Here is a 20,553-nt window from a genome sequence, read left to right as displayed (position 1 = left end):
CTCACTTCAGTCTCACTCCAGTTGTTGTTGAGAAATTTTTTAAAGTTAAAGGGAGTCCTCAGCCAGGTGACAGTGTTAGACTTCGACCAACGGGTGACAAATGAAGCAGAAATTCAACTCTTGAGTTTTATCTGATCGTACAGACGCGTTTCAGTCATCAATAAAGAGAGTCAGCTGAAGCTTTTTTTGTCTGGAGTACATTAAATCCAAGCGTAACTCATGTGCTCTCCACATGGATGCAACATTAGGCCAAAACATTGAGTACCTTTTATCTTTGATGGACTACTTCAGACTCCCTCTGCCCACGTTTCTGTGAAATATCCGCCATCTGCCCCTGGCTGCTTGACGCCAGAATATCTAACATTTAAGGCATATGATGAAACATTATTAATGTTCTTTAAGGCAATGGTAACAAAAGAAAAAAACTTTGCAGCTCATATAGGGGACTCATCTGCTGGGTAAAGGGAGAGAAAAAACAGTCTGGAAAAAGTATGTATGCAACACTTTACATGATACAAAAAAGTACATGACACTAGGTGATATACTGATATATTGAAGAATGATAATCGATAACGGCTCCAAGATAATGGGAAAAAAACGCTGCACAAAAGTAATTACCACTGCTTAGCTTCTAAAAAACAATTCACAAAAATGATGGAGCGTCACAGGCGGACGTGGTCATAATTCGCGAAACAATCTGCAGATGCATATTCATGGCTCTAGATGAAACCTCGCCGATGTCCTGCGATTAACGTTCAAACGAAACGGATAAAAGTGCCTCTCTCCCCGAAGCAGCTCGCCCAAGACACTCGGGACCCTCCATAATCTTCACGCGGTGGCTGTTAATTTCCTGCCAGCAACCGATTTTGTCAGGTGTCAGACTTTTCAAAGAGTGAAGCCTTCACTGCGGGACCGTGTATGGATCGTCTCAGGTCAGTGATTTAAAAAGCATGTCCTGAAGCCTCGGGCTGAGTTTTCATTACTACCAGGGATTTCCCGCCCTCGGTTGTGCAGCGTGTCGGTGTGTGAGTGAGGGGCCGCGAAAGGCTGAGTGTGCGCGTGTAATAGGAGGTATACACTTTGGTGCGTCACTTCCTCCTTAAATGGTACACCGAGGAGTGTACGTGTAGTGTGTGTGTGTGTGTGTGTGTGTGTGTGTGTGTTTTCGGCCTCTCCTTCCAGAGGAGATGATGAGCTTATTATGGAGGGACACGAAGCAGAGATTAAAGAGATGATGAGAATAGGCAGAGGGATGGAGAGACAGAGGAAGAAATGGAAGGAAAGAGTGAGAGGACTGCGGATAAAGGGACAGAGGGGTGTCGGGTTGGAGGTGTTTACAGAGGACAGGACGGGGAAGGGGTCCGCTCAAGGAGATGAAGCTGAAGGGACGGAATGAAATAATGAGGTACAGATGAGGCGGAAGAAGGGGTGAGCTGAAGAAGGAAGAATGGAACGAAAGTGATAGGAATAGCACAGATGAAGTGAGATGAAGGGGGTGAGGACACGGGGGTTGGGGGGACAGGACAGGACAGAGGAAGGTGGGCAGTCTGCTGCCCTGCAATTTGAAACCGTGCGTATGTTTGATCGTGTTCTGGCCTGGTATTAACAAGCGTCCTGAGAAAACTGAACTCGAGTGGAAAAGCTCTAACTGCGATTATGGATCATCACCAGAAAAGACTAAAGCACTATAAGTGACGTTTGCCATCAATGAGCAGAGCAGAGCAGAGGTATCACTCTGTCTACGGATGGTGGACGTCTCTAAAATAGCAAAGTGATGTCACAGAGGGGATAAATTAAAGTGTCTTTTTGTTGCCTGAGAAAGACTTTACAGCTCTTGCATGCTACCATGTGCAACTAAGGGCGCTGTCCGTGGTGCTGAAAGAGCTGCCGTGAGGCGAAGTTCTATTTTTTTACTGTAAGGCCACGTGTTATCTGCAAATTGTGCCGGACTGTGATCATATCACACATTTATGCTAGGTGCGAACACTTGTAGCAGCCCACTTGTGACTTGTACGCACTTGTACGCACTTTAACGCACGTTGACACAGGTCCGAACAGGGATTCAGGTTTTATGTTAAAGCAGCAGAGATAGGTCTTATATGTTATGTTAATCCATACTACTTTTGGGGGGGAAACACACTAGACTTGAGACCAATTCACTAGGGACACTTTGTGCTGTCAGAGACAAAAGTTGTGCGTCTAATTTGAAAAAGAAAAAAAAAAAAAGGGCAAACTTGTGGGTGGGTTAGGGTTAGGTTACTGTGTTAAGATTAAAGTAAGTCTCCAGGAAAATCATGTAAGTCTACATAAAGTCCCCAAAGAGACGCGTGCGTGCGCTGACAGAATGAAAAAGTATCTCTGAGAGCGAGATAATGAAGCATAGAAGTGCGGAGAGATAAAAACTAGCACCATGCTGAGTCTTTTTTCCCTTTTTTTTTTTTTTTTAACCCCTTTTGGGAAAACATAACCAAAGAGAGTTCTGAAGGTTGGATGTGGGGGTGGTGTAATGGGAGGGCACTGGGGTGCGTGGAAAGAGAGAGAGTGAGAGGGGGGGTAAGGTGGGGGAGGAATGTGCAGCCTCTCCCTTCCCTCTCCTCTCTTTTCCCTCTGTGTCTCTCTTCGCGGGTCGTATCGTTCATCAGATTCCCCGCGAGCTGAAGAAGGGGGGGCGAGGAGGCAGGAGAAAGGAAAAGAAGAGAAGGAGCGGGAGGACGGCTGAGGTGCTGATGAAACTAAACCTGAGCAGTTAAGTGCTGCACCCGAAAGGGAGGGGAAAAAAAATAAAAAATTGGTGTTGAAGGAGGTAAGAGCGTAGGGGGAGGAGGAAAGAGGAGGGATTTGGGGAAGGCAAAGGCGAGACTCTGTAGGAGAGACAAGTGAGGGGAGAGACGAGGCGCGGAGAGACGCGGAGTGGAGAAAACTTCTCGGCGTTCCCGAAAAAACTGTTGTCAAAGAGGCAGGAAGGAAAAAACAAAAAAAACAAAGACAAGAGTGAGGGAGACGGGATTAGGGAAGAGAAGAGGGCGAGGAAAGGTCCAGAGCTGAAGATCCAGAGCCGACAGGTGAACCGCGGTTATCCGGGATGGACAAAGTGGAGCGGGTGATGAAGATGGTGAAGAGGATGTCGCCGAGGAAGAAGAGGAGAGAGGGCGGAGGGGGACGAGGAGGAGGAGGACCGGGAGAGCTGGAGAGCCCGGACACCCTGTGTGACGAGCTCTGCCGCTTCAGCCTCTGCATCAGCGGTGAGGGGGGGTGCACGTCCTCGTGCGTGTACGTGTGAAGCCGCGCGTTGATGAGTGATGTATGTGCTGTGCTGCCGGATGTGTGCGCGTGTTTCGCCGACGCGTCTGAGGTGAGAGGGTTCGGAAAAGAAATGACGGGCTGGGTGGGTGACCGGGTGTGATTACAGAACATGTGTTTTGCCTCCCGGGGGCGGCAGCGAGGCGCGCGTGTGTCTGGATGGCTTTTCAGATGCGTTTCATGTGTTTTGAAGTGGGCTCCTGTGGCTCGCCGACTTGGAGTTGGGCTCTTTGAAGTGGGGCTGCTCGAGATAATTATCCATGAGCCGGTGTGTTGCTCGCAGGAGATGCTGGTCAGCGTGCCCCCGATTTTTTGGAGAAGCAGATGGTTAGCGCTCGCGCAGATGCCAAGCTGCGGACGCGGGTCAGCAGCAAAGCCTAGTTTAGCCACTTAAAAGAAATCAATATAAGTGCAACATCTGCAACAGGTATATCTGCAAAGCTCCGCGTGACATCAGCACAGTCCCTGCTAGAGCCTTGACGTGTCCCATGTTTAATATTTAATTTTTTTTGGAGAAACTTACCAAGACACTAACAAGACGCCCAAGATATTTTTATTCGGCAGAGGCAGAGAAGTAAGTTTGTTGTTTATCTGTGACACCGTTCTTGTTGTTGCCTGTTTTTTCCAGCATTCGCCACAGTGCTGTTCGGTCGGCCTAATTAGCTAGCCTCTGCGATTTAATTAGCCCTGAGATGCTTCGCGTTGCCGCTACAGTTCGTTAGATACATCGTGTTCTCTTTTTTTGCACATTTTTTATTTTTTTTTTGCCCCCCCTCCCCACCGCGCATCCTTTCATCAAACAATCTTTGTAATCACTCAGCAGAAACTGCAGCAGCCAGACTTCAAACGGCATCAAACAACCTTCAGAGAACCGAGCGTTACACTGCAGGCATCTAAAGGTCACTTTGAAATCAAGAGGGGACTTATGCCTGTAAAGCCAGAACACCCAGCACAACAGATTCACGCCGCAGATGGTATTTCCAGAATGCTTTCAACATATCTTACAGGAGATCAATGAAATGTTTAGTATCTTTGGTATGAATGGGAGTGTTTAATCAATGGATCACTTCACCAGTGAGTTATATTCGTCTTAATCAGGCATGTTAACCAGTTGTAGGTGCCCTGGTCTTCTAGCTTGACAAAATGATTAAAGCTGCATTCTGGGAACAAAAGTGTCTTGTGTTCAAACGCCTTCCCAGATTGTCCAGTGTTCTATGATTCGACTTGAATGAATAAATGAAAACCTGCAGCTGTTTACCACTCCTTAAAAACTCTTTACATTGATTTCCTGGTTTCCAAGTGTTCGAAAAGTAAGTGAACTTAACAGTATCTATTCTCCGCTTGCGCCCACTAACTTTACTTAAAGACGGATGAGCCCTCCGTGACGTCCCCCAATGGTTTTCCGGAAGAGCAGTTTTAAAGCCCAGTGTACCGTGTTAGCACCACCTCAAGCTCGACTCTGGACTAGTTTTCAAAAATGGCGGAAGAGACAGAGAGCTCCTGGAGCTGAGGCGGGGGGCGGGTGACAGCTAGTGGGCTGAGACTGCACCCGCTCAAAGCAGCCAACGTGTTTAATATGTGTAACTGATTGAGTTATATTGAAATCATTGGTCATAAATCGGGGAATTAATTAACTAATTTTCTCCTGCCTCAAGTGGCCGTTTGTGAAACTGCAGCTGTGGCTCTGCATTGTTTTCAGTTTTCCAGCTGCAAAGGTTGACATTTCCTTATAGACGCCATCTTTTGCAGGTGGTCTTGGGTAGAGTTTGTTGGTAATTGAACAATTCCTGGAGAAAACAGTGGCAGTATTGCAGCTTCTCTGGATAATGGAGGCATCTCAGTGATGTGTAGTTCTAGCAGAAACATGAAACGCATTAACCGACACTGGAGCCGGATTCCTTATCGTGCAACAATATCTGTCAGTTTCTAAAAAGCCCTATAAATCGTATTTTCTTCTTCTTGTCCTTTGACAGAAACATTTTTATAGACAGCCGAGTGTGGGGTGCCTCTCCTCCCCAGCGAAGCGCAAGCGGTGACACTATAATGTGAGAGGAGGACAGCGTGGTGCTTTCAGAATATTGTCTTTGAACAATGCATGTGTTCAACATACGCAGTGTGTTGACAGATGAAGAGGAGAATTACTAGATGGAGTAAAATTCACGTAAATGCTGGAAATGACGAACCTCGGCTTGACACCAGGCTGCGCCGTCGTATCCGTCTCAGAAAAGAGCAGCTCTGCTCCTCAAGCGAGCGGTGACAAAAGTACCAAACATCAGCCGATTCTAAATTGGGGCGAGCACGGCGGGTTGTGCCCTGCAGTAAAATTCATATTAACCTCAGGCAAATTGCTTGATAGCTGGGGTAAGGCACAGGTAAAAGGCAGGCGCACTCGCAACTGGAGAAAAACAATGAACCTCAATAAGCCTGTCTGTCTGCTGATGTGTCCATGAAGTGCACAAGGTGCATCTCTGTCAGCCTTTTTCGATTTCATGAAAACTGTAGCACAACAAAACCTAGGTGTCTGAAATCAAAGCTTTGGGTCTAGACAATAATTTCTTCCTTTCACTGTGGTCAAAGATTATTTGCTTTTTAATTAAAGAAAGAATAGTTTCCATCACTGTTCTTGAGTTGTTATGCTCTTTCTTTGTATAACATAATTACAAACAGGAGCAAAGCTCTTAGGAAAAAGTCTTTGCTCAAAAACACATTTCCTGAGAGAGATTTCTCTCTCTCTCTCTCTCCCTGACAGGTTATCGCTGGAATTAATTTCCATTTTGTTAGATTCTGGTATTAAAAATAGATCATTCAACAAAACATACACCGATCAGGCGTATCATTATGTCCTAATACTGCGTAGGTTTCCCTTGTGTCTCCAAAGTAGCCCATAATAGAATGGACATGGGCCTTCTGAGGGTGTCCTGTGGTGTCTGGCTATATAATGTCATCAGTGGGCGTCTTTAGGGTCCTATGAGTTGAGGGGAATGGCCTCTGTGGATCCCACAGATACTTGATCAGTTTGGGATCTAGTAAATTTGGAGGCCAGATCAACACCTTGTGCTGTTTCTGGTCTCATGTGGATGTCTGAGTAACATCCATATGAATGCCAGTGTCCAAGGGTTTCCCAGCATCACATTGTATTGTCATAAGATGGTCAATGTTATTTACTTTTCCTGCCAAATGGTTTTAATGTTGTGGCTGATCGGTGTGTATAGCTCATTTTGTTTTACAATTAGAACATTTGCAGTTCTAGTAATTCTTCCTGTAAACACTAATTGTTTAGGGTATTTTAGAAGAATCAGACGGATCCGTGCTACAGATTGTGAGTCTGTAATCCATCCCTCCTCTTGAACAGTGATTCTCTGCGTTGTGTCTTCCGGGCCCTAAATATTCTCCCAAACTGCCGAGCCTCTGCATTAATTTTCATGAGAACGGATTTTCTTCTCAAATCTGCATCTTTTAATTTTGCCAGATGCAGAAAAATGATCTTCTGCAGCGGAGAAGACTCGACATCTGCGTCGACGCTCAAACTAGATAATGCAAACCAGATACCGTATGTTACGCGGGTGGGAAAATTACCATCAGCTGCCAGACATGTCCTGCTCCGACAATCAAACCTTTGGCTGCGCAGGACCTGCAGATAAACAAACCCCAGACAGGAGATACAGAAAGGCATTTAAACTGATTCTCTGTGACCTTTTCATTTCACCTCAAAGACATCATGATGCATACCAAAAGCTGCAGAGAGACTGTAAACAGTGGATAATACGGAAGCTCCCTATGGCTGAAGACAGCAGTGGAATACGTTGTGCCTATTTCGAGACAGGGGAAAGTTGGACTTGGTCACAGTTAGCCTGCTTATCTGATGTCGTTTGACGTCACGTTTCACTGTATCTCCGTGAATTTCTGAAGTTCTACCACCATTGTATGCTTATATCCCAGTTAGCTGGTTTTGTACGTATTTTAATCACAGACATGGAAAGAAAGTGACAAACTGGAAATATTCCGGTTCAGGTTCCAGGTGTGAGTCACTGTCAGGACTTTGTGAGATCAGCAGAAATCCCACTAAATAGTGCTGAAGAAGCTTCTTGTCGGTGGAGCTGGTTAAATATCTCCTCTCGGGAACGGCAACTCAATACAGTGAAGCGATATTACATTAAGAAGCATCTATTGCTAATTAAGGGTAGACCAATTACACCACATCACATTCATCTGCTTGTCAGTGGCTTTTCAGTGCAATGCCACACTCTTCAGTGACTAATGAAATGGAATTACATTACACAGTTACCGCACTTAATTAAACGCACGTTTCACTCCACCCATCGTGTGTAGATCGCACAATATGTACGGCACACCAGCAGCTAGCTTTTGTGTTTTAGGAACGATGGAAAGTTGCGGTGCAGCATTTGCCACTCTCAAACAATGATTACGCCACTTACACCGCAGACACATTTTGCAGTGTCGATTGATATGCAAGGCGGTCGTGACAAGAACTGGCACAGTTTGCATGAAATGGCGCGCTAAAAGAGTAGCTGATAGCATGGGACATGTTACTCACAGTGTAAGAGTAGCACAATTTCAGCACAAGGATCCACAACACAATAATAAAACGCAGATACCAGAGTTTTAGAGAAGCCTGACTTTAAGGCACTGGGAACTGACACAAAATAACCTACGAAAATAAGTTCCGCGTACGTAGTTTGTTTTCCGTATGTGTACGCCTCCAGAAATGATTGTAAAGGTAATGCTGGGGGGAAAAAAAATAAACAGCAGGGGAAAGCTTCCAGTGGTAATATGAATGAATTTTTCAAGTGGGAATTATTTTCAAAAAAACTATTCCCTCTAAAAAAAAATGTGCCTTGGCTGCTTTCCTGCTCTCTGACCCACTTTGGCAGAAAACAGAAGCATTTTCATTGTAACCATCTTATTATTTGTTACAAAAAAAAAATCCGGCAGGTGTTTTTGTTGATGGATTTCATATCGTTGCCACTTTGAACGGAACAAATTAGCTCCCCGCTGAAGTGGCTGAAAGGGCCCCTTAACCGGGAAAAATTAGTGGAGTCGCATCGAAAGCGCTGCACGTGGAGGGAAAAATCGAAATCAGCCTGTTGAAAGTCGCTCACAAAGGCTGGAGAGAGCCTGAACAGCGTCCGGGACCAGCGCTAAATGGCTACATTAGCATCAAAAGCGCAACAGAGAGGGGGGTATAATTGAAAAGATCACAGCAAACAGCGAGGCAGCAAACAGGGCAGGTAATGAAACGTGACAATAGAAAAAGTGCTTCAAATGAGTAAATAACACCATGCTGTTAGACACCACATCGCCATCCATACGTTTTATTCAAGTTCTTACTTGGGGATGGACCAGTCTGTTTGTCGACTCCACCGCTGTATCGACCACTCAGTGACATTAACGACATGGAAGACAGGTGGGGAGCCCAGTGGGTCATTGCAGCGTCAGGTGTGAGGAAATACTTCAACATACTACCATGGCATGCAAGATATGTGAGTCAGTCCTGAAATAGAACAAGACTACGACTGAGATGCACGCCCATATGAAAAGGCATCCACTAACACTAGCAGTGTTAGTGGAGTCAGTCCAGGTAGCCAGTTAATAACTTGCAGCATGTTTTTACTCATATTTTATACACACAGTCAGTCAGTATGTAGCGCGTGAGCTGTCTGTTCTCAGTATATGTACTCAGGTGAAGAATATAGATATTATTGTTCTAAAGTATTGCTTTTGACCATGTTTTTATAAGTGATGTCACCGGGGACCAGTTGGTGTTGACTTCCATCACACAACCATTGACTTTAAAAAAAAAATGTGCTGAAATTAATTGGGATCTTACAGGCATGAATAATAAGTGAGTACAAAAGCTGTTTGCTATTTATAAACCTGCTCACGTTTTAGAAGGGTTGGGTTCTAGGTGTAGAAACACGTTACGCTTTTTTTATCTTCTGTGCTGTTGTTCTAATGTTAGAACTGCTTATTATGTTAAATTTGCAGGAGTAGTTTCTAATAGAAAATTGCTTGTGTGAAAATCATACGTAGCTAAGCTTTAGGTTTTAAAATTCACTGCCTCACAGTATTTCTGTATTTATTTTTGCCTCACTTAAGATCCAGCGTAATACCTGCCTCTTGTTTCACCATTTCATTCAGACGTCAGTGTCTGGAAAACTAGGACTTTTATAAGGCTCATGCAAACACATGTGCAAACTGGTCTGTGGTCAATAACTAACAATAATTCACCTTTGAGAAAAGTTGTTACATTGATATTTGGTTCTAAATAGGCGTACAGAATCAAATCTTTGTTAAATTTACTGCATATGTACATTGGGGTGTAAAATCAACTGCTTTTTGAATTTTTTAGATGACATACTAAAAGTAGCTGGAAAACTTTGTAGGTAAGATAAAAGCTGGATTTCTTCCCCTTCTTTGGAACCACATTTTTCATTTGAAAACACTTTGCATTCACCATGGGAGGAAAGACCGAAACTTCACGGGCATCGCTCAAGTTTTTACAACTCCCCGCTGAGAAGAACAAAAGCTTTATGTTTCTCCTTTTCAACAGGAATCAGCGCAGAGACGGTGATTTCACTCGGTGCTCAAGTTGACTTTTTCATAATGCATGCGTGCCTTTTTTGCTTTATGAATACGTAAGCGGGAATTAAAGCGCGGCCTGACGCAGAATGATGGCAGGGCGAAGCTGATGAGTTAACATGAAAGAGAGGAAAGTCTAGAAAAGTGAGAATATGATAAAGTGTTTCGCAAACGTTCAAACCATACATGTGTCCTCCATTTGACACTGGTGAAACTTTTTAACTTCGTTTTGCACAACAGTAACACTTTATGATAACTACACGCTATGAAGCATTTGTAAAGCATTGGTAAATACTTATAAAGCATCAATAATATAGATATGATAGATATTATTCAGCAGTATATACATACATACTTGCATTTTCATACTTTTATCAATCCATAAATCATAAAGTATTTATAAGCCAGTTATGTAATGGTCAATAAAAGTGTTATAAATATGTATTCCTGCTGTATTTCATGATTAATTCAGGGAGCTATAAAACATTTAGTAGTTGTTGATGAACTATTTGTGTGAGCTTGTCTAAAGAGAGGACTACCTCTCTTTTTGCAAAGGAGATTTAAAGCCCCCGTTATCTTCTGAAAACAACAACGAAGAGTGATATTAAACTGAAATATTTATTTCAACTGTACACTTGATGTAAAATGAAGAAAGAAAAAATAAATTCCTGTGGACCTCCAGAAAACCCAACTGCGGTTAAATTAAACCAGCCCTCTCATCAGTAAGGATGTGTACATGGAAACGTTTTAAAATGTACTTAGTTAAAAGACATCTATTGAGAATCATAATAAAAAGGAAACGTGTGGCTGTGACCCTGATGATCCGCCTTTAGTCTTAAACGTAGTTCAGTTGTGTTTATATTTGTAACTGAACTGACCCAGTTTTGCCTCGGGGATCAACAAACCTCCTCATATCTTGTTGCTCATCTTATTGGCTGCATCTGTAACACGACTGATCATACTGTTATCATGTCATCTTACCGAAGAGAAAGCAGCAGCGAGGGTACCCTGGTAGTGGTGACAGTGGTTGAAACGTACAATGACTCTTGTCAGCAAGTTTATATTCAGCAGCTCATCAACGGATGGGAAGTGTGGAGACATCATCTTCTTCTTTTAGGATTGCAGTTCTTAGTTCTGCTTATATCACTGCCCTCTGCATGATAAAAAAAAAAGAAGTAATACAAGCATCTGGGTCTGTTTAATGAATTCCTCACTTTTGATATTTGTTCGTATTATATGCAGAATAAAATATAACCTGGTGTGCACAATGTCCGAGTATATAAGCCTCTTGCTAAAGGCGTTCTAAATATCTAATAAGCTACTCATGCTTCTAGTTACTACTAAATATAAGTGTCTGAATACAAGAACCCAACCAAATTCTGCTGCTGAGGTCTCCTTGAAAGTACAGCAGGACCCCGGGGCTTTAACCTTCGCACGTACCTTAATGCATTAGAATAATGCAGATGTCTAAACTGCCTATACCAGCGGTCTTTAATAACTTTCCAGCCAACCCCCAAACTAGATGGAGAGACTAAGTAGGGAACCCCTACCTACTATATGTGCTCTATAAATTATAAATATACACTATTATTATTATGATTGTGCATTCAATATTAAGCTGTTCAAATAATACACAATTTCAAATTGTTTTAGTGACGAAGCGATCCATTTTGGCCCCAGTAGTTGGCTGATGGGAGCGAGCTACACTCTTAGCTTCTCTTCTGCTAATATTGCAGCATACCTCTGGGATTTTCAAGCGATATGGGGGGGTCCTACAGTGCACCAGTTGGCTTAGGCTGACAGGTCTCAGCTAGTGTGGCACACTGTATGCAAGGGTGCTTCTGTATCGCTGAACGTCTCCTGCCTCCATTGATCCCTTTACTAAAATATGTTGGATTCATGTTAATGTGTATTTAAAGAAATTTAAAAAATATATAAAAAAATGTCTTATCAACCAAAGATTTTACGACCCCCCCTGCAGTACCTTCGTGGACCAATGTTGAAGACCTGTGGCCTATAAGATCAATGTAGCTAATAGCAGAAAGCTGAATCCAATCAATATCATCTAGTCTTTTAGTACCAAGTTCTTGTTCTGTATTACCCTCCACACAGAGTCACTGGAAACACTGGAAAATGTCACACCAAAGTTATTTTTATCTTTTAATACATTATCCTTCTGAATTGTAGAACTGTGAATTCTGTCTCATCAGGAGACGGTGTCTTTGCTATCAGCATGGATGAAGATCAGTTACAACCACCTGGCAGTTACTTTTCATTAAATACAGACATGTCAGTACTGTATATACGTAGAAAGAGCGTTTTCTTTAAACCAGGAGTCTTCTGTAACACCGGGACCAGGTTTCCAGAGAGGATGTTTAATGAGACCTGGAGGAGTGATACATCATGTCCCGTGGATTTGATAACTGTCTCTGTGGTTTGGAATGAGGAAATCCTCCCGGCGCTCAACGCTGGATATCGGATGCTATCGCTGCTGTGTCTGAGCGTGCGCTCGCGAGAGACACATTAAGCAGCTAAATTTAGGAGTCAAATCCTCCTTTTCTTTCGCTCTCTCATCCCTCCGCCCCAGCCCTCTTTCCAACTCACCCCTTTTGCTCTCGTTGTCACCCTCGCTCTCGCTCCCTCTCGTGTGCTTTGCCCCCAGTCTCACTCTCTGTCTCTCTACTACAGCCATGTGTGGGTGGATGTTTCATCCCTTCCTCACGCTTCCTGCAGCACTAGAATTTTCCAGCCTTCTATCACCGACTGCAGCTCCATGTGTAAATGACTGTGCAGCTGCTTTATTTTGTCTTAATTTCCTCCTTATTCCATATAATATTTTCAACGCTAGGGTAAAATTATTACACATTATTACACATTAATTTATAATATGACAGTGTTATGACAAGAATTTAACTTTTACCAGGCCATTTCATTTTATCGTGTATGTGTAGGTACACTATTGTCTATTTAATCGTGTATTCATCTATTTTTATTCCACCACCAACTGTTTGTTTCTGTTGAATGTTATGGTGCTAATAGCAGCACCTACTGGCACAATAATATAGACATAACAGTTGTAGCATTTGGCCTTTTTCAAAACGTGTTCTTGTACTTGAATCCTTCTGGATTTATGTGATGTAGAGTAAAGTAACCCAGTACTAAACTAATTTTACAATCACGTTCTTGCTTTGCCTTTTTTTTTTGATAACACTTTGGGAACCAACGGTTACTTGGCAACTTGGAGCAACCACATCGTCGGATTAGCTTCTATATAATTGTCGAGCAATCTCTGTCGAGCCAGTTTCCCTTATCGTTTATACAGCTACAGCTTTGTGTAGGTCCAGTTTCAATTCAAGCTATACAAGTCGCCACATGATTAATCACCGTTATCTGTACGACACAAGGGCAGAAAGGGTGCAGCGTTGGTGTCACCATAGCACCACCCACGCCCCTTCCTTTTTAAGGTTGGGGTGTGATATACAACAAACAGGGAATGTTACTTATACACGGGTGAGGCTGTTTGCATCACAACGAGAACCAAGCTCCATCCTGATCTCAACCAAGTGTTTATTTTTTATTTAAAATATAGCTAGAATAAGCGTAGCAGTGTCTGATCCAAAAATGTCTTGTGTTGTATCATCATATCATTTGTAACGTCCTTGACATGTGCTGGAAATCATTCAGTCATTTGCATGGATATAAAAAGGTTTAGTCACTTCAGAATTCAGCCAGAATGCCTGCGTCTTTGGGTTGGATGATTCTGCCTCCTTTATATTCAACGTCTGTGACTCCACACCAGAGGGAGATTCCCACCAGAAGACAATCACATTTATGAAATCCACTTCCTGACTTTATTGAGGTCTTCTTTTTGCCAGTGACAGACATCATCTAGCATCATAACACCAGTTAAGAGAAGCATAACTTCTCAGTTTCTGGCACAGGCTGAAAACTCATCGAAGCGAAGATTTTTTCTCCCCCCACGGACTCAAAATTCCCCATCTCCTCCACTAAGTGTAACTGATCTTCAAAAGTCCAAACCACCTCTCTCTTCCTCCTCCCCTCTGTGCATCTCATTTTGGTTGAATTTAAGACGTGAGGCTCATTTCAAATTCTGCACTTTGCTCAAGGCGAACGTCTTAACGTAAGGAAATCTGAAAACTGTTCTGCATGAATCAATATTATTACCAAGACCTGAAGTGAAGATAGGACCTACTGAAAGTTATTTAATTCAATAGAACTTGATATTAATTTCCTCTGATTGAGTTTAAGTTTGCTCATTGGGAGAATGGTCTCTTGGACGTAAAGCTTCAACAAAACCAGCCAAGGAACAAGGAATTAGGGTGAGTACATGGACAAATGCCGACAGCTATCGAGCCAGCTTCACTACAAAGGAATTGCTGAAGGTACACTTAAATGAGGACACCATAAGGTGAAATAGGGCTTTAGTATCGGGTCGAGAATTGAATCCGTTCTGGACACCACAGGAGGTAATTGCACAAAGAGCGCATCCATCAGGAGCCCATTCGTCAGAGTCCATCAGGCTTAGTCTGAGTTCCAGACAGATGTGTTTGTGTCACAAATCTCCCAGGAAAGTAGGTTGCCAACAGACTTGAGTTTTACTTTTACTAAGTCTGGTTATTTAGCAATGGGAATATAAAACTGTGAAAATTGATTCTTAGTTTGATGACAGCACACACTTGAGGTTGCATGGACTCTGCCCTGATCTGACAGCGTCAGAGGGTCTGAGGAGGAGGGTATTGTGTATTCAAGTGGTCCTTAAAATGTTCAGCTGGGTTAGGGTCAGATGACTGAGGAGGGAAGTCCATGATAATCTGCACTCATTGGTCTTCTTCCATCTTCAAGTGGTTCTTGCAAAACTTCAACAGTGTTTGGGCTAATTATCTTGCTGCAGTGGAAACTGTTCTCCCCAAAGATGCACCTACGAGGGTTGTCTGAGCTCATTCCAGTTTTGAAAGGTTCACTGTCATTTTCTTTTTACGCTTTTGGTTCTTTTACTGGCTTATGCTTCCAGCTGTGATCCACCGCTCAATAATTTATGTTGTGTCACATCATGAATTCTGAAAAATCCTCGAGGTTTCTGGCTGATCTTGGAAGTAAGTAAAATTATGGCTGATTTTCGATGGGTTTCGGTTGTTTTTACACGTAATCTTGGTCATTGTTTTAGAATGATTTTGATTTTTTTTTTTTTTTTAGCTTTGCAACATCTGCATATGAATTTTCTTTATGAAACAGTACTAATATTTTACAGAATTAAGATACAATTGATGGATTATCGGGTGTAGTTCACACTTTTGAGAGTGAGTGCAGGCAGCTCACCAAAGGGGGGAAGAAAAAAAAAATAGGAGCGCTATCTGCTTATAACAAGTCGAGCCAACTCAGTAGGCTCTGCCCACGAAATTGGCAATTTGCTTCCTCTCTGAATTGTCTGGGTCAAGAGGTCTATTGGCTGGCAGACGCCCATGATAGAATCAAGATAACCAAGTCATGCACCACTAGGCAGTCACGCCTGCCGGCAACGAGTATTATCAACCCGACTGTGTCTGTATCAATACACAGAAACATTATATTCGTGAAAACATTTGGGACTGCGTTATAACAGTTGTGACGCAGGCCCTCCGCTCTGTTTTAATAACACCTTTTCGGAGGTGCTTTTAAAAGCCCATTTCACCCGCGAACGTGTTATTTTGCAGCTTAAAGATCTGCCATCTGCTTGCCTTAATAGAGTCTGACCTCTCTCATTTGAACTGTCAGCAATATTGGCAAATTGCTGCTCGTTTGAAACGTCTGACTGGGAAGGTCGATCTGTTTCACCCCCCTGTGCCGGGGGGGGGGCTGATGTTCAGCCAAACACAACTACCTGTAGTGACTGAGGGACTCTTTCAGTTTGGATCTTTTCACCTTGAGTCAGTGGTTATAATGTCGTTCTTACCTTCAAGCCACACAAGTTTGTCGGGTCCTCTCTTCCCAGGCTGTCAGTCATCCCGATGAGCTGTCCTGTCGGAGTTTGAGGTTCCTGGCGCCTGTAAAGATTAACAAGACATCATATAATCGAGGAACAGACATAAACTGACAGGGCCGAGAGCCAGTGTCGTAAATGTTTTATGGATGTTAAAGTAGGGTGTTTTCAGAATTAGAATGAAATGTTCTTTTCAGTCTCCAAGGGGAGCGTTTAGTCACAGTGTGATTGTGACTGTAATGAGAGGCACACAAGGGGACCGTGAACGTTTTACAGTAAACCTGGCACATTAAGGGAGTGAGGAAGTAATGGACAGAGAAGCTTAAAATGCCACAAACACATTGTTCTTGTGGACTGATTGACAACTACTGTTCATTCTCTGCTTCCACCTTAAAGACGCTGACATGTCAAATGACACCAGACACCTTCCACGTCATGACGTTGAATCAGAAACAGAAACATCGGCAGAGGAGAAAAGAATTCGGGAGCATTTCTTTTCCGCTCAAACCTTGATCTGCTGGGGATGAATAAGAGTTTTCTACCATTGGTGTTCAGAAAAAAAAAAAAAACACTCCCTTCCCTCTGCCTCTTTCTCCTTGATGCTATTTGGAGCATGAGGAACATCATGTGTTCTGTTAGAGCCTTTACATCTGCCTTCGCTGTCATCGGAAAGAAACTTTCCCGCATCACTCTCGGCTTCCTCCCATGGTCTAGAACACATATTTTATTATTTCATTATTATTTATTGGGGTTGGATGTATTTATTTTTTATCCATAAAAGTTTCACAACTTTTTGCGAAAGTTGCTGAGCTCAAATCACTCAGTATTTGTGCTTGTGCACTTTGCAGTGTGAGTTAGTGAGAAGATCCAAGGTACAACCAACCATGTACGACCTTTGACCTGCAGCGTATACAACATAACGGAAAAATAAACGACGGAACCGATCCCTGACTTATAGAGGGGAGATAGTCACAGTGACAGTTGTATACGTTTCTGTTGTGGTTTGTCTTGTGGGGTTTTAAATTTTTTATAAGCTGAAAAATGAGCGCGCGGAACTCGCTTACGGAGTGGGGGAGGCGCGAATCTGCTGAGCACACTTTTGTCTCTGTTTATAGAGGAAATCACATGAAGAAGTTCATGTTAGCACCTATGCGCTAACCGGATAACAAGCGTGGTGACCATTCACGCAATAGTTTGCCTGGCACTTTCATTCATGTGATTTTTTTTGGGGGGAGGGGGGTAACTCTTTGAGTTGTTATTTTCCAAGCTGCTTTCGATGTTTAATGTGTCAAACTCGCAGCCGGCGGTTTCGGGAGAGAGAGTTGACATTTTTTTTTTGTGAGGACACTGCTCATGAGTAATTCACACTGCTGTGACATGTTTTTCAAGAATTGTGAAAAGTGTTTTCAAAAGTGCTCCACATGTGCGCCTATTATTTTAGCCCATATCCCAACGGATTATTTCAATAGAAGGAGCCGGCGAAGTTTAACTGCCACTCAGTGATCAAAGGGAACAGCATGAATAAGTACTGCAGTATGAATTTATAATGCGGAGTCTGACTCTGCGCTGTATGTTGGGGAGTTCATACTAAATAATGTAAATGATAATAATAATCAAGGTGGGTTAAATGACTGGATAGCAGTGTAACACATTCCTCCGTGCCATCGTGGCTGTCCGTTAACGGTCCAGCTATGTGTATGGGTTTAAACAAAATCTAAAGAGGTCACAATGGTTTTTCCTTTCAGCTTGTTAAAGCTGTGAGAATATTAAGAATCTTATTATTCCCTTGTCCTAGTTTCAAAGAATTCCTATTAATTTTAATTAAGTCCAGTGCACTAGATTTTGAAATTGTGCATAGTTCACAGTGTCTGTAAACAGTCACCATCAGAGTAAGGGATTTAGGTTAAATGTATTAAAAAAAAAAATAAATAAATGACAAGCCCTTACCTGTTTCACACCTTCTAACACTGGAAACTGGATGACAAAATCTGTGCGTAGTTATGCTTTAATCAAATAGGATTAACACAGCATTACATTTTTTCTTTTCCGTCCATCACAGTCACAAGTGACCGTTTGAATTTTATTCATTACCATGTCCTGTACTTTTCCCTTCATGAGCAACATTCGAGTTGGTAAGATTAAAATGTCTTCAGTCATGTTGACATCGTGTGTTCAAGATTTTACAATAATCCTCTGAATAACACTGATGCTGGTCGTCTGGGGTCCTTCTGTGCAGAGTTAGCCTATTAGCCTCCATATGCCCGGGTGGGTTTTCCCTGGGTGCCCCCGATTCCTCCCACATCCCAAACACATGCCGTCAAATTAGGCTGGGTTAAGTGGTGATTCGGAATAATTGGTCACCGTGAATTGTTTTCGCTCTCTGTTAGACCGTGATAGACTATTATGGCTGCACCACGCTTCTCTCCCAGCTCCAGCCCCCTCGCCTACAGTGCTCTACACGATGAGCAGTAATAGATGGATAAATGATTACTTTTTTAACGTCGAAGCACGGCAACAAGCCGACACCTGCCAATTTATGCGAGTTGAGCTGGCTTAAACGTAGCTCCACTGATGCAGTGATGCATCGAGCGATCGCATGCAATTACTTCACCTGTTCCCATGTTATATATATGTACAGTCAAACAACCCTTTCATCACAAAGCCCTTCAGTCCATCTCTGGCCATCCTGACTGGGTTGTAGCTTTTATAAGCCGTAGTAGCCATGAGTAACTTTTATGAAGGCAATATCATCACGCCCAGAGTATTGGGTCATAGGTTTAACTGTTGTGCACCTGCTAACAGTCCTCAGACTACAAACAGGCAAGACAAGGCGTCTGGTACCAAGGGGGAAGTGCTTGATCAAGTTTGAAGTGCAACCTACAGGACTAAAACACTCTGCTTTTCTGGGTTTTGGGTGTCGAGTCTACGACAGAGCAGGTTCAAGCTGCTTTGACGGCGCACGGCCAACCAACAGCAGTATGAAGGAGATCATATTTTTGACACATCTGCCACTGCTGATTGTAAAAATAGAGTATTTTTCAGACTTACGTCTTCAGAAAGAAAAGCTAATTACTCAAAGCCCATCACTGATCACCTTGAAATGTGGAACCGGAATAGAAACGTGATCGTATCTCGGTTCCTTCAATTTGCGACTAAAAGAACTATTGTTGGTCAAATTTGTTGCCATCCATCACTGGGAAGGATAGCAGATGCCATTTTCTAACAGAATCTGTTACACTCACTGGCACTCACTTTCAAAGTAGGAGAATAAGAATAATGGCAAAAATAATGGAAAAGATGGTTACACAGAAGAGGAGCGGGACGAGGAGAAGAGTATTTCTGGATAGGAGGAGAGTAGGAGGGGAGAGGCAGAAAATGTCTTTCCTTCATCTTTTCATTTATTTATTTTTTTTCCATCAAGAAGATGATTTGTATGCAGAGAAGGTGGCACAGACAGAACAGACTGGATTCATTTCCAGTTGCAAATTCTAACACCTGAGAGCAATCTGAGCTGGTTGGCTCGCAATGCTTCCTCTCAAATTTAGGGAAGTTCCTCTCATGTGTGTCCACTGGGAGTCTCTCTTTCACATCCTTGCACCTATGGAGTGGAAAGGACACACTGCTACAGCGAGTGTTTATCACGGAAGCTTAGATTGCGGCCAATGATGGAACAACCGCGTGTTTGTTGCAAAATGTGTTGCTGATATCACTGAAGTTGCTCCAGATGTTATTTGATTTTGGCCCCTTAAAGCTTGTGAGACAGAACTTGAGAACAGTGTGTTTTGCAGTTTTTATTTACCTCACATTGTTCTTGTGACATCACTTGAAAACTACATTAGCTTGTGCTTCAACCCCAAGTTATGCCCCTGCACCAAAGTGGTTTTGTTACTCGTTGTGGCGTCTCTGTCTTTTTTTTCTGCACTATCATACCTTACAACACACTTTAAACATGTTTGTTTGCTCCTGTATAGATGGGAATTCTACCATGGAAGTCTTTGGACTTCGACCTGCTTTTGGATCCAGCCTCAAGTGGTCGTTTGTGGAACTGATGTTTTTGACACTAAAGTTTTTCACTAAGATGGTGTCTGTGTGTTTTACTGTTTTATATACCTTTTTGCTTTTGTGGACATCGCCAGCGCTGTCACAGATATATTTACCAAACAGCCAAACATACAAAGCCAGTCATCTGCTTCATCAAAGTAGGAAAGACGCCAATGAAAACAGGCCTCCACAAGCCAGTGCTGGACCGGCAGCTTACGGCGGCGTGTAGCCAAGATTACCTTCAGGTGAGGCATTGTGCCGGAGTTTCCAAAGGTACCATTCAACAAATGTGTATAGGAGATAAATTGGGAGCACAGCCGCCTTGTTAGGGACTGGAAAGCAGCACGCCTGAGGTGCTTCTGCGCAATCCCTCTACATGGTTTATGCTGCACTTGGCGTAACGGGAGAGGGCCATTCACAACACGGGACTTTCGGGGAGAGCCTTGACACGGCTACAGATCAAGAGGGTGGATTTGCAGGTGGTAGCTTTTGGCAGAAGCTCAGGTGTGTGATCTATTAGAGGCCCAGAAAACCAAATGGTCCAAGGTTATATCACATAGCTCAACATCAGACGGTGATGACTCACTTCGACTGTTGTTTTTCAAGTATTTTCAGATCGTAATGGGGGAGGGGGA

At 43.0% G+C, this 20,553-nt stretch overlaps 1 protein-coding gene across 2 annotated transcripts in view; it reads left to right on the top strand.

Moving 5' to 3' along the window:
- grip2b (glutamate receptor interacting protein 2b) overlaps positions 1-20,553 on the top strand; it is a 240,363-nt gene that overhangs the window by 86,595 nt on the left and 133,215 nt on the right. The window lies entirely within an intron of this gene.

The sequence above is a fragment of the Mugil cephalus genome, chromosome 4 (assembly GCF_022458985.1).
Source record: "Mugil cephalus isolate CIBA_MC_2020 chromosome 4, CIBA_Mcephalus_1.1, whole genome shotgun sequence".
Classification (NCBI taxonomy): Eukaryota; Metazoa; Chordata; class Actinopteri; order Mugiliformes; family Mugilidae; genus Mugil; species Mugil cephalus.
Note: the sequence above shows the minus strand (reverse complement) of the source record. Positions and strands in the feature narration are given on the sequence as shown.